The following is a 15,390-nucleotide window of genomic DNA, read 5'->3' on the forward strand; positions in this document are numbered from 1 at the left end:
CATTACTGATTTTTTTCTGCTTCACAAAGAGGTATACCTCCTTTCCACATGCCTTAAAGAAGTCTTCAAAATATTCCACTCTTCCTCTGTTACATGTTTGAATTTTTGGTTTTGCTCATTATTGAAATATCATACTTAACCACAAAATGATTAGCAGAACCCTAATGCCCTAATTCCACGTTTCTGAATATTTCAGGCATGCTGCTAAATGTTCATTATAACCCAGCAACTACTCTGTTTCATTATGAACCTGCTGTGTATAACTTTAAAGCTGACTTTGAGTGGCTGGTAAAAATTACGGGTTTCCAAATGTTGCTGATCAATGAGAAATCGAAGCATTTGTATTTTTTTTTCCTCCTTCAAGGTGATGTAGTGTTCTGGCAGTTGAATTCTCTGGCACCTCAATGAGATGTCTATGCTTCATGTTTTCACCTTAAAACCGCATGTTGTTTGGCTATTTGAAATCGGCCTGGTAAGTCTCAAATCAGGAATGAGTGGCTAAAGGGCTCACCTAACAAAATAGCTCCTAATTCGGCAGTTACTAACAATAAAGTGGCAATTTCTTTCACAAAGTGTCCGTTTGGAAAATGGTTGCAATGATGCACTTTTGAGTTTGGTTATGATGTACATTGTTACAGCATGCACCCAACTGATTTGGGATTGTGTTATTCTGACACTTATGATGCTTGAAGTACAAAGCATTCACTTCCTCCGCACTAATCTCCTTTATTGTGATGAGCGCAAGTTTTATACACAGAAAAAAGAAAACACAGACCCAGGAAGAAATACAAATCACGTTCTGCAGTAGGTACAGTCTTGGGCTCAGTAGTATTAGATACTCCCCAATCATCTTACTTTTGTATGGGTTGACTTAACTCCCTTCAATCAACTTGGCTCTAACAAATGCATTCCTTTGTGATCTGACTCCGACCTTGTGTCTTTCACACCTACACATCTTTGATTGCTCCAAAAACGGACTGAATGGACATTTGGTGAGACAAAGTTTGATCCGAAATAATAAGGTGCTTTAATTAAAATTAAAATTAATACGCAGAGTAACAATGATGATCATTTTCACTTATTTCAATTAATATAGCTGATCTTTGCCTCCTAATATAAAATAATGAAAAGGCTACAATTCCCCATATCAGTGGGTACCTTACTTAAATGGAATAGCATCGCTGAACTCTGACCTACAGCTTAGGGCAAACCTCATCTCCCTTCAGTCCCCTTTCTTTTCCTGGGTCTACTTTTGTAACCGCATTTATATATCACATTTAAAATAGGAAGGTGTCCGAAAGTAATTGACAGAGGCATAGGTAAGAATTAGCACTAAGCCACAGAAGGACATATTAGGAAGGGAAACTAAAAAGCTTCACCACTGAGGTAGGTTTTAAGGAGGAGAGAGAGCTTGAGAAATGAGGAAGATTAGGGAGGGAATTCCAGAATCTAGTGTCCAGACAGTTGAAGGCTTGACTACCAAAGATGGTGGTAATGGGAATGCCAGATAAGTAACGCACCTGAAATGGATGAATGTTTAGTTCTTAGCGGTTGTAGGGCTGGAGGAGGTTACAAGAAGAGAGATGGATGAGGCCATGAAGGGATTTGAACGCAAGGATAAGAATTTTAAATTGGAAGTATTGGGGTACTGGGAGACAATATGGGTCAGCAAGCATAAGGGCAAGCAGGACTTGAATTGAGTTAAGATATGTCAGTATGATTCTGGGTGAGCTGAACTGTATTGAGGGGAGAGGATAGAAGGCTAGCTAAGACAGCATTGGAATAATTGATGACAGTTTCAGCAGCAAATGGGTTGAAACAGATGTGGCAACATGCAATAAGAATGTGGAAGTAGGGTCTTTGTGCTGGAAAGGATGCAGCGTTGAAAGCTAACTGTGGTCTTACGTATAGGACAATAAGGTTGCAACCAAAGACAATGGACAGAGGGAATGGAGTTGAAGTTGAGGGTGTGGAGTTTGTGGTAGGAGCCAAAGATAATGGGCTTTCCAAGATTAAACTGGAGGAAATTGTGGCTCATTCAGGATGAGCAGTCTGGCAACAAGCTCCAGCTGGGATCTGAATTAACTCAATTTATTTGCAGAAAATTAATAAGTATGATCCATACAGAATGACAGTAATTTATATACAAAGGCAGCAGTTAAATACCTAGACAGGAAGAGCTACACACTGTTCCAGCAGTCAATATACACATAGAGAATGAAAGTCTTCTGTGGCAGTGCAAAGTAGGCAATAGCATATTGCTGGCCCTTGTACACTCTGCCCACATTTATTTTCAACTAATTACTGCCCAAAATAAATTTCAGCCCCATAGTCTCTCCACCAACAGTCTCTAACACGTCCCAGCACAAGCATTCAGTTCTATTTAATTTAGGGCCGCTCTGGGTTTCTATGCTCTTATGGTTCAAGTTTTTTCTTTTGCTTCAGTTCTCTGATTCTTAGGACATTAGGAATGCAGAAATGCAGTTTGCAGCAATGGTAAATTTAGAACTTTTTGAAGGGAGATGTGAATGCTGAAGACACAAGATTTATTTTCAAAGGGAATATGGGGAGCGGGATGGGGAATCCCCAAACTATTTTCATTTTGACAATTGGCACATTCTGGAGCTTACTGTAATCCTGACTTTCTAACCAAAAATAATTGCCTGTCACAAGATTACTGATGTTTATAGGATGAAAGTAGAAATTTTTTGGGATTCTGCAGGACCCATTAAATCTAACTTCAGATACAAGATTTGTCTATATTTATGAATGGAAATCCTTTACGGCATACACCTACAATAATCCCAGAACAGCAGTACATTTTACATACATAAAACAAAATTGGGCACTATTCTTGTCCCAGTCCATGGACCATGACAACTTAAAGACATTAACTGAAGGTATATTGATTTACCTAACTTCTGATTGGAGGTATAATATCTTTGCATGGTTGTTGTCCTGTGAAGTGCCTTGGGATGTTTTACTATGTTAAAGACACTATATAAATGCAAGATTATGCTGTTATTATTAGACAAGGGTGAGCTAATATAATTGAAACAAAACCTTAGAACTAAGTTCCAATGAAGGATTAACATATCCTATCCTCTTTTAGGTGCTGAATAACCTACCATGCATTTCAATCATTTTCAAACACAAGAGGCATAGAATTACAGATGAATGCCACACGCACTGCACCCAATGTATTAGAGATTAAGATTGTGAAATGGTTAAGAAATCCATTTTGTATAAAAATATCACTTAGAGAGGGGATGGAGCCATTGGGCCCTTATTACAGCAAACTTATAGTGAATTCGCAATTAATCCCTTCTCATGCTGTTTTATAATATTTAATGCTATAGTATGAGGGGAAATTATATTTGTTATTGCACAACTGTATTTCCGACTGGTATACAATGAAGACTATGGCTAATTGAGTTTTGGACAGTAACCAGCTGGAATAGATACTCTATTCCTCTTTCCGCCTGTAAATGGCTTGTCACTGGTGTTAAATGCTTGTTATGACAGATTCCTTGTGATTGGTCCACTCCCCATCATCCAGGGAAGAAAATTCTTTATGTGAGCACTTACATTAGCAGCAGTTGGTCTCGATTTACCTGCCAATTAACTGTTGACAATGACTAATGCAAATCATAGCTACTCAACATGGTTTATCTTTTTTTTTGTATCCTAAACTTATAGTCCTCTATTTCCTGATCTAGTTTCCTTTTCAATACTTCAATCAAGGCTGTGTTTATTGCACTACATGACAAACTATTGTATAAGGCAACAACTTTAAGTGTGATTAATTATTACTTAAATTTTGCTTATGGTTGCTTTACATTCAAATTTTTCTGTCATACTTTTATACAAAATACTTCTCTACATCCATCTTATCCATTGATTTCTTTCAGTATTGTACAACTGTATTTCAATCAATTACCTCCTCCCTCAATCTTTTTTACATTGGCATTCAATTTTTTTAGCATCTTTTCACATCTTCAGCCATGAATTTATACCATAGGATATTGGCGAACAAATGGTCAATGTATTTACATGAAATCCTTTTCTCCAATATATTAATGGAAATGTTCATCCATTTATTTGATTCTAAATTATTTAAATGAATGAACAACTCTATTAAAATAATAGACCAAAGAATTTCATGCAAAACCATTATGTCTTTATGCACATGTAACTCACAGCATAATTTTAACATCGAAGTGATTTAAAAATTGGAATAATGCACAGTGTACTTCATTAAATCATTTCCACTATCTATACGGCCATTAGAAATAACTTCCTTATTCTTATAATGTTTGGTGTATTCTTCCAAGCATGTTGATAAAGTCAAAGCCATTAGGATATTCAGGGTAACATAATGGAAGAATTAAAAGCATGAGAAAGAAGTTTTATCATCAATTTTCGTTAATGTTCTTAATCTACTATTTGACATCACTTGTAGTGTAAATCATAGACAGAGTCAAACCAAATGTTAAAAAGTGCTCTTGAGCCTCCTGAACACTTTTTAAGTCTGCCTGCAGTTAACCAGGTTACTTGGTGTGGGGCTCCGTATACTTACACATAGCTTAACGCAAAGCAGTGAGAATATCCATATAAACATAGGATAATAGAATCTTCAATTTTTTCAAACAAAGCTCAAATCAATATTATATGTATTTAGAACATATATTTAATTAAAACTAGTGACAATGAAACAGATCAGGAATTTCTGCCTCTTAGGTTTTTCCTTATATGCCATCTTGCCCCACCCTTTATCTGGGTGGGAGGAAGTACCATTCCATCCTCCTGAGACATCTTAAGGTTTGACATAAAGTGCACATGTCCTTGCCTGGCTGAAACCAAAACTGCAGTAATCACTTAGCAGCAGTATAAATGCCACTTTGTCAATATACCCTTTTGCAATCTCTTTTGCTATTTTGAACAACTACAGGTTAAATTTCATTCATTAGCTACTTGTTAAAATTCACTTGGTCAATTTTATCTTTCATAACATCCTGATATCATACACAGGGCAGTTGAAAGCATGGCTCTCTATTTTAGTTAAATATTTTACAGTAATGAGAACTGCAGTGGTATTGGGATAAATCCTCCCCTTTTGTTTCCCATTTGCAGTTGAAACTACCATTTTACTTAGAACTTAGAGCCGGATTTTTGCTACTGGGACGGATAGCTCGAGTCAGGAAATATCCCGACTCAGTAGTGCTGCCTTGCTTTAAAGGGCCCTGTTAGACCCAATTTTAACTTTGGGGAGGTGGGGGCAGGATTGACTATGGAACCAGATCCTGGGCAGCCATGAGGTGAGTAGTGTTGAGGCAATCTGGTTAGAAGGCATGCCCCAGATCTCTGCATGGGACTTTATCCCAGTTATTTTAGGCACTGTTAGGTCCTCGAGCCCGTACCCCTCAGACTCCATAAAACCTATATCTACACCCTCATGCCACCTCCATGCCAATTCACCCAGTAGCCACTATGGGCAGACTTCAGGGGCCACATGGAGATGAAAAAAAACTTCTAAAAATCTAATACAGTTCTCACTCATACACACTTGACAGTAAAAAAAACTCCCATTCAAGAAACCCATTGAAATATTTTAAATCTCCACAAGTGGTTAATCTCTTATAAAAACAAACTTGTCACATCAAAGGTAGCTAATGCTTTATTAGCCTCTTTAAACAGTCAATCACACTGTCAACTCAGAACTCCCTGTTGAGACATTTGTAGCTTTTGAAACTCAGCCAAGTATTCAATATGACATAATAATAGTCCTTGGATAATGTCAACAAAGATCTCTATTGAATCTGCACAACTAGATGGTAATGTTTTATCCTAACTTATGCCAGATGGCTTGTCAATCAAAGCAGTCCAGCAGAGGTATTGTTTTTAAACTCTCACAGCTTTAGCCTTTTTAAAAATGTTTAATGAGTGGAGAATTTAAAATCTTTAGATCAAGATATTTAAACATTTCTTAACAGCCTTTCAAGAGCATTTATGTCTACTCCATCAATTCATGACTCACACACTACAGGTTAAGGCCCTTGCAACAGCCAAAATGGGGCCTATTTGAACTCAGCACTAAGTTTAAATGGCCCTGCTGAGTTTGGGTTTCCATTCTGTGTTGAATGCACCCCACCCCCGCCCTCCTGTCAGCAAAAACTGGACCTGTTAGAAATAGAGGCGGGGCATTCGCATCCAGGCCCCATCAACTATTTGAAAGGTCTGTGGAGTCTTCCCAACTCTGTAAAAATCCGGCTTTTATCTCTGATACAGGACATCCTCTTGAAGACAATATTGTTTTGGTTGTAGTTGTTAGCTATACCTGAAGAAACTTGGGCCAGAATTTTATGTTAGATGTGAGGGCGTTTACCCAACCCAAAATGAAATCGCGTGAGAAGATGTCGGGTGTAGGAGTCGGAAAGGCGACTGCCAACAATTAAGCGGGCAATTAAGTCCATTAAGGAGCCAATTGCCAGTGATTTTACATGGCCTGTCCACTTTTACAGTTGGCAGACAGGTTAATCGACCAGGCAGCCTTTACAGTTTCGCTACAAACTCCATCCAGGATGGGATAAAATGTCCGGGATTAAATAAAATAGAAGAAGATGGTTGAGGGATGAGGTGCTATGTGGTTTGCTGTCAGCTGAGTGAGTTCATTGACCTCATTTCATTTTTACAGTGCTGCAGCTCTCTGAAGCAGCTCCACAGCAGCTGTCAGCCTTCAGGGAGCGCCTGCCCACACCCTCACTTCCCTCAGCGCCTGCTCTCTTCCCGCCACCCCCATCCCCACCTCGCAGCAGCACTGAGCCTTTCTCAGTGCGCGTTTCACACTGACTGCCAGTTAATTGGCCAGCCAACATGAAATTAAAGTCTGGGGCCGATTGTGGTATGAAGCGCATATTGCTTCAGTTTCTGGGCCTTCCAATTGTGCATGCCCAACGAGCGCAAGATTCAGGTCAATGAAACTGTCAGTATTATGAAGAAAGGTACACGTTTTATCCCTGGTAAACTGTAGGAGTCTGTCCTGTATGATCCTTGGTTTAAAGTGAACTCCTGTGATATACTTGGGAGGGTATGCTTTCATCTCTGGTAACCTGGACAGGGGCATGGATTTGACCCCTGATAACCTTAGTTTTGTTATGTAACTATAAATGAAGAAAAGATGTCCCAAAGGGCTTTAAAGCCATTTGACAACTTTTGAAGTCTCCTTGTTGTAATGTAGGAAACACCACAGTCATCTTACACACAGCAAGGTCCCACAAACAGCAATGAATTAAATGGCTAGGTCATCTGTCCTTTTAGGTGATGGTTGAGGGACAAGTATTGGTGAAGACACCGTGAGAATTGCCCTGTTTTTCTTTGAATTCTATCATGGGATCTTTCACATGTACCTGAAACAGTAGATGAGACCTTGGTTTAATGACTCATCTAGCAGTGCAGCACTCCGACGGTGCTTAGTATCAGCCTGGATTATGTGCTCAAATCTCTAGACTATACACTGAGAACCACAACCTTCTGACTCAAAGATGAGACTACTACCACTGAGCCACAGCTGGCACAGCTTAAAACTATGAGGTTTAAACAATCTGTAGACGACAAGAATGATATCCTATTAAAGATTTTCTAGGACAGTTCTGCGTGTGAATATATGTTTCTACTTCTTGCATAACAGTCATTTGAAGTGGAACCAGCCTATATCCTGCCTAAGGAGTGAATGTACAATTTCCAGTTCTTTGATTTACATTGTTTTAATTAAAGCATGCAGCCCCGGTGCTGTCAATTCCTTTTATGTGTAAATTTGTGATAAGCAAATTCCTGATAAGTGTGTAATATAAGATCTTTAACAATTTGCAATTTAACCTTGACTAAGAGCAGTCCTATTATCACAGCTATTTACTTGAGGTCACTAGACAATGATACATCTGACTTCTGATAATTAAACAATGAAATCATCAATATATGTTGAACCAGTAGCACATTTTTGAAATCCGAGGGTAGGAAGTAGAATATGGATATTGGTATTTGGGACTGATTACAAAATAATAATTTAATCAAAAAGTCCAGGCATCAGCATACAACATGGAAGTGAAGCCTTGATTCTGAGCTATATATGCATATATATATATAATATATAAGAGAAAGAGAGAGAGTAGAATGGTTTCAGAGAATTGCTGAAAAGAGTGATATGTTGCTGAAACTTTTCATCTTGCGCTCATCAGGAAAAATACAAGAATGCCAAATTTCACCAACAACTTATATTCCAGGAGAAAAGGATGCAGATTTGTTGGCTAGTCAATGCTGATTAGCCGAGGCATTGCCATGAAGAAAGCAACAGGGATCTATAGGCTCCCCACACTTCAAGGTAAGTCAAAAAAGGCGCAACACTTGAACATATTCCTTTTATTTACAGAGAACAGGTCCTTGTGTATGAATGTGTGTCGCTTCTAGCAAGCGTAAATGAGCCTCGTTATGAGCTCCGCTGATTATCTTAAATTGGTTGTTATTGTAGCTATTAACACACTCAGGATTGTTCAGCAAGTGCTGTCCAATCGCAGACTCGCATCTCACAATAGATGCTTTGTTTTGGGTTTTGCAATGCGGGCTGATTGAGTATGGGTCTGTACAGGGAGCCTACCAAGTGACAGTTTCAGAAAAGGTGTTGTCACCAACATATAGAAGGAGAAGGCCTGAAAGAGGGAAGAAGTAGACAAAAGCAGGAGGAAGCGACACAGCAGTGGACAATTATTAAGAAGGATCATTTCAAAATAGAGAACGATGCTGCACCTAGCAGTACTTTCTGGGATGTGGTTATTGCAATAGCAGCTGTTAAAATGTTTGGACAGACAACTGGAATAATGCTGGCAAAGAAAGAAAATTAAATAGCAGATATTTGGAGAGAGGGGTGATTTTCAACCGTTTGTCGCCCATTTCTTGTTTGTAGACCAAGTAGGCAACAGTTAAAAATCTTATGGGAGTTGGGAGGGGGGTAGAGAATGATAGTGTAGGGGGTGGATTAGTGGGTGCACACTGCATAGTGGCTGCCTCATTGACCCAAGGCCCAACTGATGCAGTTTTCCAGCAGGCCTGTACATTGCCTATCTGCCCATTGCTTATTTCAGATGTAAGGGTGCTTAAATATGAAAATTGGTGTCCTGCATCAGATGCAGGATCCAATTGAAGTTTGCAGGTACAAGAGGATGTGCTGTATGCCACCCATGTTCTGCCCATTTGTACTAGGCAGTGAACAGCCTAGAAAAGATGGCCACTGAGGAAATGACAAAGAAATTGTTGGGTGGGAGGGGATATTTTTGACTCCCCAAAAATACAAAATTGTAGCCCACTGCCAGCTTGTCCTTGACCTCCCAGGAATCAGTGCCCGTTCTCCGGAGGCCGATAACCTTGCTCAGCACGGGACATGGCCAATTGCCTGACTTCCACAATCCATGAGCTGCATAAGGTCCCTGTTTAGCCCCCACATCTCATTGGCAGCGTTCGAATGAAGCACGAACATGAAAACACTTTGCACTTCTCCCAATGTCAGCTTCTGGTGGGTAACATTGCTGTGTCGTTGACTTGAAAAATTCAAACTGCCCCCTCTGGTATAATTTCACTAAAGATATTTAACAGACGCTGCGCATTGTTTCTCACATCAAAGCTGGTTCGAACAGACTTTTCTCACATTAAATCCTCAAAGTTTCTCCATCATTGAACATTTTTAAAACACATATTGGTCCAGTGGGGAAAAATCAGGGGATTTCCACAAACTGGGTTTGAAGGTCAGCACAAATATCCTAAACACGTTGCAGGGAAATATAATAGTAGCATCAGCTTGTTCTGCACTTGGTGGGAGAGGTCCATAAAATCCAAGCTGCCAGTAACTGGTTTTTATTGCTGCTGGCACACTCCAACGGAACTCAGTATCATCTGGACAATTTGTTCCTGAAAAAAATACAACTGCAGACACTTTGCCTTGGTCAAGAACTAAATGGACAGATAAAAAGATAGGCAGATGCATACATGATAGGTTCTCATAGTGTCTGGTAGTTTATACCTGGAAGTTGTCTCCTGTCCTTTAAATTAGGACAAATCTGACCTCTTTCTTGGTTTTATATTAAAAAGCAGTGGAATAGTTACTCCAATGTGTAATGTGTTGGGAATGATTATTTGAATTTTACTGGAATCTAGGCTCAAAATCAGGGCATTTTATCCCTCTGCCTTTGTCATAAATTCAGATGTCTCTAACCCCACCTAAAGGCCACGGTATAGTTCGAATAAATGTTAACCAGTTAATAGTGTATAATGAAAACTGATTGAGAACATTTCCTGGGTCTTCCGCTAAGGAAATTAATATGGTTATTAGAACATCAGAGTAATCAACAGGCCAAATCCTGCGAGCCACCTTTCCAAAGACCGAGATATTGAAAATTAGCCACTCCATCCTTACCTGAGACTTGAAGAAGAATTGGGTCAATACAAGGCTGAGGCCCAAAGCCTGGCTGGATGAACAACAATGTCAACCCCTTCATGACAGTGCAAGAAGAATCAGATGGATTCATTCGAAAACCCAACTCTATCGTGGCAGATGCCATTTTTGTAATATTCCATTTTAGTTCAGTCGATGAATTGTGCTTTTCCCAAATTGAATAATTGAATAATTAAAGCTCTTCAACAATCATTGTAGCTTCACAGGAACTTAGTCTGCTATTGTTCACTGGGAAATAACATTTCAATATTGCATTGCGTATTTTAATTGGCAGAGTCTTTGTGATAAAATTGTAATACCTAAGAACGTAGAGACAGGAATAGGTCATTTAGATCTTGAAACTGTTCTACCATTTAACCAGATCATTGCTGATCTGCGAACTAACTCCATATATACCCCTTGTCCCCATGGGCAGGATTTTCCCCTCGTCGCGTGGGCCTGGGAGCGGCGCAAAACCGACTGTCGCCCGCAATCAGGCCCCGACCACGATTTCACGCTGGTGGGGCATTTAAGGCCCACCCAGCTTGAAATGTGGATCAGAATTGGCCTGGAAAGGCCAAGTGGGAATGGGGGCCTGTCGGCTGCCGGGTCCAATGCCGTTGTAAAGATGGACTCAAGTGCAGCAGCAAATGCCAGGTGGGAGGGTAGGTCGGGTGGGCTCTCGACCCCCCACTTTTCTGATGTGTGCCTCGCTGACCTCGTGGAGGAGGTGGCTGCCAGGAGGGACACCCATTGTCCCCAGGGATGGGAGGAACAGTACTTCACCAAGAAGGCATGGGAGGAGGTGGCAGTCCTGGTGGGCAGCCATGACGTGGTGCACATGGGTGCAGTGCCGGAAGCGCTTCAATGACCTGCTACGCACAGGAATGGTGATTAACGTGTTGAAATGGGTCAGTGTACAGAAGTTTTAAGATGTGGCCATCCCCCCATGGAGCTCAGCTGGTGCAGGAATCTGAGTGCCAACTGTCAATGACTCCGGAGTTGGCCAAGGGGGTGAGCCCTGGCTGCTTGGATTGAGAGCCTTGCGGGTCGAGGGCCACAACTTGGATGTGCCCTGTAAGGTGCTGCTCAGCTGGTATTGACCGGGCTGCAATGGCGCTGTAGGTAGAGAGTGGACTAATCAATGCTTCTCTGTCCTTTCAGGAGAAGACGAGCCATAACCAAGATGAGAGGACACTTACAGGCGGAGGCCCATCCAACCTGCTGCTGCTGTCCCAGTTCGAGCAAGATGCCCTGGAGATGGAGAGCCAGCACGCTCCTCATGCAATTGGGCGTGGAGAGGCAGGGGTGCCAGATGAAGGCAAGAGTGCAGTGCACAGAGGTGAGACTTTCGGATTGCGCAATCATTCTAGTGCAGTCTCCTCATTGATGGGAGCCTCAAACCTGGAGTCTCCATTGATCATTGAAAGACAATGGCACCATGATGCAGATCTCCATTGTGGGAGATGGATGTGGCACTCAGTGTCCCAGCTAGGTGTCTGTACATTAACGGTGAGTGGGGAGGTCCAGAGCAACCTCACATTGGCACACAAGCTGCCTGTTATCTCTGTGGGCTCCTCTCAGGGCACTCTGGATGACGGCAGCAGCTCCTCCATCCCTCCGTCAGTGATCGTGGCACCTGATGAGACTGCAACGACTGGGGAGATGCCAGCCGTGGTACTGGCCACTCCCTCCCAGGCGGGGCCAGCACAGGCTCCACTGGCCAGAGGACGCCCACTAAGGTCATCAAGGCCAACAAGACACCAGAGTCAGCAGGCTGCCTCCAATGCTGGTGCCAGCGAGGGGGGAGGACACCTAGGCGCAGCACCCACAAGAGTAAGTTAAAGGCAGCATGAGCACAGGAGGGACAGGTCACGGGTGATTTTACGTTTATTTATGTTAAATTTATGTATGCTGCTCTGGGAATGAAGACCAGAGGAGTTTATGTAAATAGTTTGGAACTGTCAAAATGAGATAAATTTTGTTTTTGTCATCATGGCCTGAGTATGCTTCACCTTTTTATTTTATTGGTGCAGGGTACGCCAGTTTGTAATGCTGGATGTAAATGGCTCTGAACTTTATTGCACAGGCACTGAGTGTTCTTTGTGTTCAAATAAAAGGGTCCTTTCTGACATCTGGGATGGAGGTGGCAGCCCTGGCATGAGGCTGAAGCTGATCTTTGGTAGCCTAGCTGAAGGAGCGTTGGATCAAGGTGTCCCTGGTGTCCCTGCCTCTCTGGAGGTTACCGAAGTCTGCCTCCATGCCCTCAGCGTTCTCCTCACCGTGCTCATCTTCTGACTCACTACTGGATTTATTCTCTGTGGCCTTGTGTCAAGATCCTCTTCCTCCAATGGGTCCCCCCTTGCCAATGCCAGACTGTGGGGAATACAGCACGCAACTCCGATCAGTGACACCCCCTCTAGGGGGTATTGTAGTGCACCCCCTGAATGGTCCAGGCATCGGAAGCACATCTTGAGAAGACCTATGGTCCTCCCTATCACCACCCTTGTGGAGCCATGACTCGTATTGTAACGCTACTCTGCCTCTGTTCTTGGGTTAGGAGAGGCATCATGAGCCACCTCTTCAACGGATAGCCCTTGTCACCCAGCAGCCATTCATCTAGTCAGGCTGGAGCACTGAAGAGCCTTGACTCTTGGGAGTATCTCAGGATGTACATGTCATGGGAGCTGGCAGGGTACCGTGTGCAGACTCTGCATCCTGTGGTCACACACTATCTGCACGTTCATGGAGTGGAAGCCCTTCCTGTTGACGAAGGCACCGGGCTCACCTGCTGGCACCTTGATGGCCACACGTGTACAGTCTATAGCACCCTGGACACGGGGGACCCCAGCAATAGCTGAAAAGTCTCTGGCTTGCTCAGCCTGGCTGGCCTCATCCGTACAGTAAAGGAATAAAGATCAGAATCTGCCTGAACAAAGCTTCTGTCACCAGTTTGACACAACTGTGGACAGCTGATTGGGAGACTCCACAAAGATCCCCCACTGAGTCCTGGAAAGAGCTGGAGGCATAGAATTTGAGGGCCACTGTGACCTTCAGAACCGCTGGCATGAGGGTTCCACCCACACAGTCAGAGCTGACCTCAGGCCCAATCGTTTGGGAAATGGAGGTCATGGTCTCCCTTGAGAGGCAGAGCCTCCTTCGGCATTGCACCTCAGACATATTGAGATAGCTGCATTGCTGCCTGTGAACCCTGGCAGCAGGATCATGGCATCTTCTGCAGCCCATTCCGCCTTGGACTACCTGTTGGCCCTGAGCCCCTTGTGCCTGCACATCTCCTCTCATAGGTCCCTCCCCTGGAAGCTGCATTGGGACACCTGGCCTCCTCTCCCTTCTGCCCCTCTCTTCCTCCTCAGAGGAGGTGCCTCCAGTGGAGACCACAATCCCCATTACCAGGGTAACAGAAGGCTGTCTGATACCTGGAAGGGCCCACACAGTCTGAATCCTCCGGGGGCCTTGGATACGCCAATGAGTCCTGAAATGAGGCCTGGAAATGATAAGAATGAAGCCCCGAACAGAGATGAAGCTGCCAACTACCAATAAGCAACCAGCTGCAAACTATCTCCAAAACTGCTCACTGCTTACACTGGCAATGCTGCTGACCCTTTCTACCCCACCCTTGGATGAGGTTTGTGAAAATGTCAGTTGGCCACCTGCGCGTTTTGCCCATGTGATGAGCAGAAAATCGCACAGGCAAGGAAAAATCACAGTCAATTGGACTGTTAAGGACCTTAAGTGGCCTGGTAATTAATGGCGGGCACCGCTCCGGCACCCACGCATTCCCACCAAGCCACCAAGTGAAGACATTCATCCGACGTCATTGCGCACTATTTTACCCGGGCTCAGGGCGGGCGCGTGCCCCTCCACCGGACGGGAAATTCTGCCCATTATTCTTTAACACATCTCGTTAAAAAAAATCTATCAATCTCAGTTTTAAAATTAACAATTGACCTAGCATCAATTGTCATTTGAGGAAGAGAATTTCAAACTTCTACTACCCTTTGTTTATAGAAGCATTTCTTAATTTTACTCCCAAATAACCTGGCTCTAATCCCTAGACTATGCCTCCTAATCTTTGATTTCCCAACCAGTGAAAATTGTTTTGCTCTATCTACCCTGTTTCCCTTAGTATCTGGGACATGTTATAAATCAGACCACTCAGGAAAAAAAGCATGTATAACTGGTTGGATAAGTGAGCAGACATGTGGTTACATTTTCAGTCTTGGCTACCCAGGTGGTAACCTGGCGGAGTGTTTGCCAGTCAGTTGTGGAACCTGCCCCATTTTGTTTGCTGATGCAAACAAAATGTAACACAATTTTCGAAAGCTGCATTGAGACACAATACACTACAACTACACGTACCATATGTTAAAAGCAAACACACAATATAGTAGAACGCATCTATTTGAGACCCACCATTCTGCCTTGCTTGCCCTTACCTAAATGATCCAGTTGCTTACTGGACTGCTGCCTCAGATGAAGTGCCTCATTCTCCAAATAAGTTCAGTCTCCAGATAAGGGATGGTCTGGCTGTACACTCTGCTTGTATGGTGCTTTGCTCTGGTTAGTCACTAATTAAACCCCACTATGGTGGTGGACAGCATTATTGTGCAAGATGTTCAAAGTTAAATGAACTCAAACTTCCCCAATGCTTCCCACACCATAAATTTCTCAATAATGTTGTAATGCTTTTTTTAAAACTGCAAAGAGGTAATTGTTACAAACACAGTGTGGGCCACAGTTTCAGATTAGATCCCAAGCATGAATAAGGTCAGAAGATACCTGACAGAATTCCTTTCCTCCTTACGACTAAATCCGTTACAGAATTCAAACTACATCTTAGGCTTCCATATGTGTAGTGGGGGGAAATGAATCTGCTTCAGCCATCCTCAAAT

At 42.7% G+C, this 15,390-nt stretch overlaps 1 protein-coding gene across 2 annotated transcripts in view; it reads right to left on the reverse strand.

Annotated features, from left to right (window-relative positions):
• LOC144681636 (TNFAIP3-interacting protein 3-like) overlaps positions 1-15,057 on the reverse strand; it is a 193,608-nt gene extending 178,551 nt beyond the window's left edge. For both annotated transcript variants that reach the window (XM_078543475.1, XM_078543414.1), the window contains exon 1: positions 14,935-15,057. The gene's annotated coding sequence lies outside the window, so the exon portion shown is untranslated. The remainder of the gene's footprint in view (positions 1-14,934) is intronic.
• Between the last annotated feature and the right edge of the window lie 333 nt (positions 15,058-15,390).

The sequence above is a fragment of the Cetorhinus maximus genome, chromosome 1 (assembly GCF_964194155.1).
Source record: "Cetorhinus maximus chromosome 1, sCetMax3.hap1.1, whole genome shotgun sequence".
Lineage (NCBI taxonomy): Eukaryota > Metazoa > Chordata > Chondrichthyes > Lamniformes > Cetorhinidae > Cetorhinus > Cetorhinus maximus.